Raw genomic sequence first — 7887 nt, forward strand, 5'->3', positions numbered from 1 at the left:
ACAGGGAATTCACGCGAAAATGTGGATTACGCCATCAAACAATGCTTTTGTTACTAGCTCTTTACCTTTGCTTTGAAAATAACTGAAACATGTATATTTTATCTCCTTGGATGCTTGCGCACCCTTGTTGGCGGTCACTGAGATAAGAGTCAAACCACTTAAGGGCCTTATGATCAACTCCAAAGTTTGCTAACTTTTATAACATTATCTTGTGGTCTATTGTGTGGAAAGCGTTTTTAAATCCCTTGATTAAAAAATATGCGCATGTCCTGCTTAAGATCGTTCAACCTCGACCAGGACATGCACATTATATGATGCCATTAAATTATATTCCCATAAATAAATTCCATTTCCCAGCCTATTGTTTGCCCAAATTTTCCCAAATCCCAGTCCCAGTCCTTTTTTGTGTGTAATCCCAGCTACAGAGACCCAAATATCATTTTCCAAGGCCCCTTTCTACGGAAGATATTTTGAGTTAATTCACTACCAGATCGAGATATGTTTTACATCAGTTCGGAACATTTATGACTCAGTTTCTTATTTACATGTTTTCCATTTTTATTTCTTTCATGCACGTGCTTGAGATAGAAGGTAATTTCGGTCCAGGCTCTACCTTTTTCTAGGAATTAGTTCATCTCGCATATTTAGCATCCCATTTTGACATTTCCATGTAAGAACTTGTCTCAAGGGTATCTAGAAACATTTTTCAAGATAGCTTTTCTGGCCTGAGCACAGATGAAACATCACTGAGGGACTATATCTGCGAAAAACAGACTGAGATAACAAAGGAGCTTTCGAATAGCGTCATTTGATGTTTTTCATGCAGCAGTTGAATTCGACGATACTAAAATCACAAATAATCCCATTTCTGCCGAGATAGTTCTCGACGGCAGACTTGATTTGATTTTTAAAATTTATAGGCCCGCGGCAGTTACAGTTTTTTTTTTTATTTTTTAATTTTTTTTATTTATTTAATTATAAATTGACACTTGACATTTGACGTTATTACATTACAATATAATAAATACGTTACAAAAACTTTTACAAATGCTACGTTACGTTATTACATTACAATATAATAAATACGTTTCAAAAATTTTTACAAATGCTACGTTACGTTATTACGTTACAATATAATAAATACGTTACAAACATTTTTACAAATATTCTTATTCTACATGTGGAAGGAAAACATAAATAAATAAATTATAATATGTGGAGAAAAAAAGAGAGGGATGAAGCAGACGTGACGTGCTCAGATTGTACAATTATACACAAAGTGTAGTCCATTTTGATGTATATTTCATAAGCGTGTTGTTTCTCATAGCGACTTCTTTTTCGCTTTGAATTTTATCATTGAGGAGGATGTAGAAAGCCTCGAAGGACAGAGGGTGATTGGCTTGTTTAGCTTGAAAGATGAAAAATTTCGCTATCAAAAGATAATGGTTAAAGGTACACGTAGAAGAAGATTCAGGTTTGTAACCATACAAGATATCGCTTGAAGTTACGGTTACGTCATCCGCTCTTTTTTTGTTCCACCAGTCAATAACCTTTAGCCAAAATTGCTTTACTCTAGGGCATTCAAAAAACATATGTGTTAAAGTTTCACAAGTAGACTCACAATAATTACTCATTGGATCTGGCTTAATTTTCATTTTATGAAGTATATCGTTTGTGGGGAGTATATTGTTTATTACCTTATATTGAAAGCATCTCAATCTATTTTCTACTGTTATTTTGAAAGGCAACTTGTAAGTGGAAGTTGGATTTCGATGCATATTTATGAGATTAAATTCTACGTTTGGCGGGGTGAAAGCATCATTGGCGAGCACAAAGCGGGTTCTTTTAGCGGTGACATTTGCAATGGAGAGATTATTCTTAGTGGTGTTAATGTTTTGAGGAGTGATGGAACGCTTTTGAAAGGAATCCTTCCAAAAGCGTTCCATCACTCCTCAAAGTAGTTACAGTTACAGTTACCGATTTAATACCACGCGATATTGTTTTGTCCCGATCCAATGAGAGCCGCGGAAATTCATCAGTGAGCTATAAATATATATTTTTGTAAACTCGTCTGGTTTTCTAAGAAACGGCTGTCTTTTAGGTTAAAATATGTTCACTATTGTTTTACAATGTAAATACGTCACCACAAAATCAAGACGAACACAAAGAAATGTTATGTCGTGTCACGGTGGGGGCAAGGGAAAAAGCCCTAAGCAACAGTGGAATTTTCCTGACACGGGCAAAGAAAAATGCCCTAAGCAAGTGAAATAACGTCTATTTTTCCTTCTAGTGATCGGCACTAAAATGACTACAATGAGTACCTGAGAAAGCTCGGACATCCGAATTCATCGAGAAGAGACATCGCAATGCGCACCGAAGCAGGTTTTAGTGGAATTTCATATTTAGTTACATTGTTTTCATCATTAATATCACCATAGCATATACAGAGCAATAACTTGTTAGTCTCTAAATGCCATTGTTCGGTTCATCTATTCGGTTTGTAATGGCAATTTCAGGCTGGGCCGGAAGACATTGCACACAACAGTTGACACAAGTTTACAGCGTGTTTATCTCAAACTTCTCAGCTTTTTGTAGACCATTAAATGGCATGTACTAAAATCCAAAAAAACGAAACGAAAACTCCAAAAGGAAATCACCGAAATAAGCGAAACGAATTTACCAATGTTGAAAGCTAACTATGAACAGGGTAACCGGAGTGCTTTTCAGGCTAACCGGATTGTCAGCCCGGGATTGTCAGCCTGTAAATCTGTAGTCTGCTTGAGCTTCAGTTGGCCTGAATAGCGCTCCGGTAGTCTGAATAACGCTTAGCTTAGCGTGTTTATGGTTACGCTCTCAATATAATGTGTTTCCCTCGTTCTGGTGATTTTGTTTCCGTTCTCTCGGTTTGCCCGTTTCGCTTGTTTCCGTATTTCGGCGGTTTCGTTTCGTTTGTTCCCTCGTTTCGTTTACGAGCTTTCGCGATATGCGAAATATAATGCCTTTTGTTCTTGGAGAAAACGAAAATGCCGTCATGAAGAGTGAAACGCCTGCTTCGATTTTCGGAAGGGAATTAACAGCTCGCAAATTCGGATAATAAGATTTCGTTACCGACACCTTTCTACCACTTTAAAATTCAGCTAAAAATCCGAGCAAGTAAAACTGTTAATCTACGCAAATAACTAAATGATATTGGAAAGTACTGAAGAATGACATTCCATGCTTGATTGCTCTACTTGTTGGGTGCTCCTTTAATGCCATGATCATGATTTTTAGACAGAGCCATCTAGACAGAGTCATTTACAGAGTGCTACAGCTGGAACTTAACAGTCACAAGCAAGATGGACCTGCTTTCTCAGAGAATTGAGTTGCAGGGGTTTGAGAAATCTTATGACCCTGAAGGGGACGGTGACTGCTTCTACAAGGCAGCTGCTTTCCAGTTAGGAAGAGATGGAACTGAGTTGAAGAAGGAAATATTTGACTTTCTGGCCCAGAACCAATATGATGTAAGTAATCATTTGTTATCACTTCACTGACTGTACTGCACAAACATTTAACATTACTTAGCTTTAAAGTTTACAGTATTACATCCATGCTTGGGCAAAAACAGTTTGACATATAAGAAGGGTGTGTGGCAATGAAAAAAATCTTTCTCATGTGTCTGTTTATATAATGGTCGCTCCTTTGTAAAGACAATTTTATCTCTATCTTACTGTACTGTAGCCTGAATTTCAGACATCCCTCTGTGCTCGCCTGCTTGCCAGAAGGAACGTCTGAACACATTTGAGCCTAATGCCGTCCGGTGACGTCACTACACTTTGGTTGTAATTCATGCGGAAAAGTTTCTGTCGAGGCCATGAAATTGTGAAAGAAAAATCGCTTCAATAAAGGATTGCAGGGTATAAAATTGTTTTAATAGTAAACTATTGAAAACTTGAGACAAATGAATAAGATTTTAATCGCATGCAGGCTATATTCTTTTACGGAACCGATTTAATCTGAACTGAAGCTTATCTAGCGATCAAAATATAATATGTTACGCAGCGAGCAAATACAACACACTCGTGAGTACTTAAATGAATCAATTTAGACGGTTACTGAGGCATCAAGAAACGGAATTCAATACAAAAATATCCTACTTGACTATGGGCACTGAGTTCAGAAATCACTGGCTCATCGAGGCTGCAGGACATAAGCGTCGAGCGGCTTTGTTGACAAAACAAGAATACATATATAAATTTGGCAAAACACTGCATGTCGAAGCGACGAATGCCGCCAACTTAAAACCTACCGATTTCCATTACTATTCTTCATCCGTAGGTAAACTAATAAAGTAATAAACTCAAGGTAAATGACTAATAAATTCATTTCTGGGAAGGTAACTCCTTCGAACTCTTTCCAAACGTTTTCAAATTACAATCCTCGCGCGGTAAAATTCAGTCATAATTTCACATAATTATGCAAATAATTTTAAAATCAACCAATCAAAATCACTACCCGGTTTTCGGGTAGTGACGTCACCGGACGGCATCAGGCTCAAATGTGTTCAGACGTTCCTTCTGGCAAGCAGGCGAGCACAGAGGGATGTCTGATATTCAGGCTAACTGTACTGTATTGCATGTTGTTTTGTCATTTTGGCATGCGAATGGGTTAATATAGGTCTACAGAATTAAACTGTTTTTACGGCTGTAGGACAATGTAATCAACAGTTTCAATTTTACTTGAAATAAATTGTGTAAGGTGTCTCGCTAATAAAGGGATATTATCAATCTAACCTGATACTTATGACGCTCATGCTGTATATTTGCTCAATATTCTGAGTAATCTCAAATGTAAAACTACTGGCTCGTCTCTGGCCGTCTAGATTTATATTAATAGTATTAATAATACCCACTGTATGTTTTAAATGGGTCAATATAAGTCTAGAGAATTAAATTGATTTTAATTTTTCGTTTTGTGTAAAATTACACGATTTAAATTATAAAGTGGGTGCGTACGAAAACGAAGCTGAAACCATTTATGATCTCACATTCTCAAACTCATTAATAATTCATCAGGTCAAAACAAAGAAAATCATAACCGTGACGGTGGTTTGGATACCCGATCTTAATTAGCATAGATTTTTACGATTTTATTTCTCCGTTTACTCCGTAGTTTTTGCTTCGATTGAGAAGATATATCAAACACTCGAGACAGTGTTTAATTGGCTATCCAAACACTTCGAATTTCGTCAAAAATACTCCGCTGCGCGTCGTATCTTCAACTCTCTTCTCGGTGTTTGGATATCCCGATGAAACACTGTCTCTCGTGTTTGATATATTACTTTACAAGACTACGAAAACATACAATTTTTGTTTTAGTTCCAGGAACAGAACAGGCTCGACTTTGTTTGTAGTGGCGATATTCAAAATCAAGATGTTCCCTCCGACTGGTGTGAAGCTCTCACTTTGTTACGCAAAAGCTGGGCAAACGAGATGGTCATCAGAGCATTGTCTGAAAGCTTGCACTGCAAAATAACAATAATTACAGCTTCTGGGGTAAGCTGTTTTCACGTTTCCTAAATGTAATATAGAAATGATTCCTAGCACTATCTTTAGCTCTGGCACTGGTCCCACAAGTGCCACTATCACTTCTGTCACTTCTACACCACCACTGTCACTTCCTACATTGACGTCCACTTCCATTACCATAGTTCCTCTTACTCTATCCACAAGCTACCCATTACCCACTACCTATTACTCACTACCACTACCCAGTAGCACTACTACTACCAACTACCCACTACCACTGCAACTACCACTACACTAATACAACCACTACCACTACTACGACTACCACTACACACTTCCCCTAATCACTACCACTGACACTACCCACTGCCACTACCACTAATCACTTACCACTACCACTACCACTACCACTACCACTGCCACTACCCTCTACCACAGCCACTGCCACTGCCACTGCCACTGCCACTACCCTCTACCACTGCCACTGCCACTACCACTGCCACTACCCTCTACCACTGCCACTGCCACTGCCACTACCACTACCACCGCCACTGCCACTGCCACTGCCACTACCACTGCCACTACCCTCTACCACTGCCACTGCCACTGCCACTGTCACTGCCACTGTCACTGCCACTGCCACTGCCACTGCCACCGCAACTGCCACTGTCACTGCCACTGCCACTGCCACTGCCACTGTCACTGTCACTGCCACTGCCACTGCCACTGCCACTGCCACTGTCACTGTCACTGCCACTGCCACTACCCTCTACCACTGCCACTGCCACTGTCACTGCCACTGCCACTGCCACCGCCACCGCCACTGCCACTGCCACTGCCACTGCCACTGCCACTGCCACTGCCACTGTCACTGCCACTGCCACTGCCACTGTCACTGCCACTGCCACTGCCACTGCCACTGCCACTGCCACTGCCACCGCCACCGCCACCGCCACCGCCACCGCCACCGCCACCGCCACTGCCACTGCCACTGCCACTGCCACTGCCACTGCCACTGCCACTGCCACTGCCACTGCCACTGCCACTGCCACTGCCACTGCCACTGCCACCGCCACCGCCACCGCCACCGCCACCGCCACCGCCACCGCCACCGCCACCGCCACTGCCACTGCCAATGCCACTGCCACTGCCACTGCCACTGCCACTGCCACTGCCACTGCCACTGCCACTGCCACTGCCACTGCCACTGCCACTGCCACTGCCACTGCCACTGTCACTGCCACTGCCACTGTCACTGCCACTGCCACTGCCACTGCCACTGCCACTGCCACTAATCACTGCCACTCTCACCGCCACTGCCACTGCAATAGCCACTGCCACTGCCACTGTCACTGCCACTACCACTGCCACTACCCACAACTACTTCCACCTTCATTGCCACTGCTATTGCCACTGCCACTCCACTACCCACTTCTCACTGCCACTGCCACTACCGCTGGCACTGGCACTGGCACTGCCACTACCCACTACCCACTTCCCACTACCACTAATCACTGCCACTGTCACTGCTACTTCCACTACACACTTCCACTTATTATTACCACTCCAACTACCCACTGCCACTGCCCACTACCCACTACTCACTACCATTACCACTGCCACTGCCACTACACACTACTCACTACCATTACCACTGCCACTGCCACTACACACTTCCACTAAATCGCTACCACTGCAGCTATCCACTGCCACTGCCCACTTCTACTAAACACTACCTCTGCCACTTCCACTACCCACTGCATCCTTCCCAATACCACTGGCACTATCCACTACCACTACCACTTCACAATGCCACTAACCATTACCACTGCCACTACCCACTCTTACAACCTACTATCTATTACCAACTTCGATAACATAACATAACATAACATGAACTTTATTTAAACTTGAATTTTAGAGTAGCCTAAAAAGGCTAATATCTTAGAGAACATAAATTGTATACAATTGAAATTTACATTCAAAATCTATTTACATCTATTTACATGAAAAAAATGTTAAGATATACCATTATGCCTGAAAGGAGATTACTTTTAGGAGTCTTCTAAAACCAGTTAAAGTAGGCTCAGATCTTACATTATTAGGTAAGGAGTTCCAGGTCTTAGATGCCAAATAATGAAAAGAGTTGAGGCCATAAGTAGTTGTAACAACAGGTTTACATAGTGATAAAATATTAGTTCCTCTTAAAGAGTATTCAGACTGACGCAAAGTAAGCATGTCTTTAAGATACTTAGGAAAACTGTCACCACTACCCACTACTATTGCCACTACCAATAGCCATGCCATTTCCACATTTCTTGACTCGCTGACACAAAATGGAAAGGAAGTCCTCTTAACCACTCAAACATTTGAGGAGCCT

The sequence above is a fragment of the Oculina patagonica genome, chromosome 4 (assembly GCF_052425735.1).
Source record: "Oculina patagonica isolate OP01 chromosome 4, crgOcupat, whole genome shotgun sequence".
Lineage (NCBI taxonomy): Eukaryota > Metazoa > Cnidaria > Anthozoa > Scleractinia > Oculinidae > Oculina > Oculina patagonica.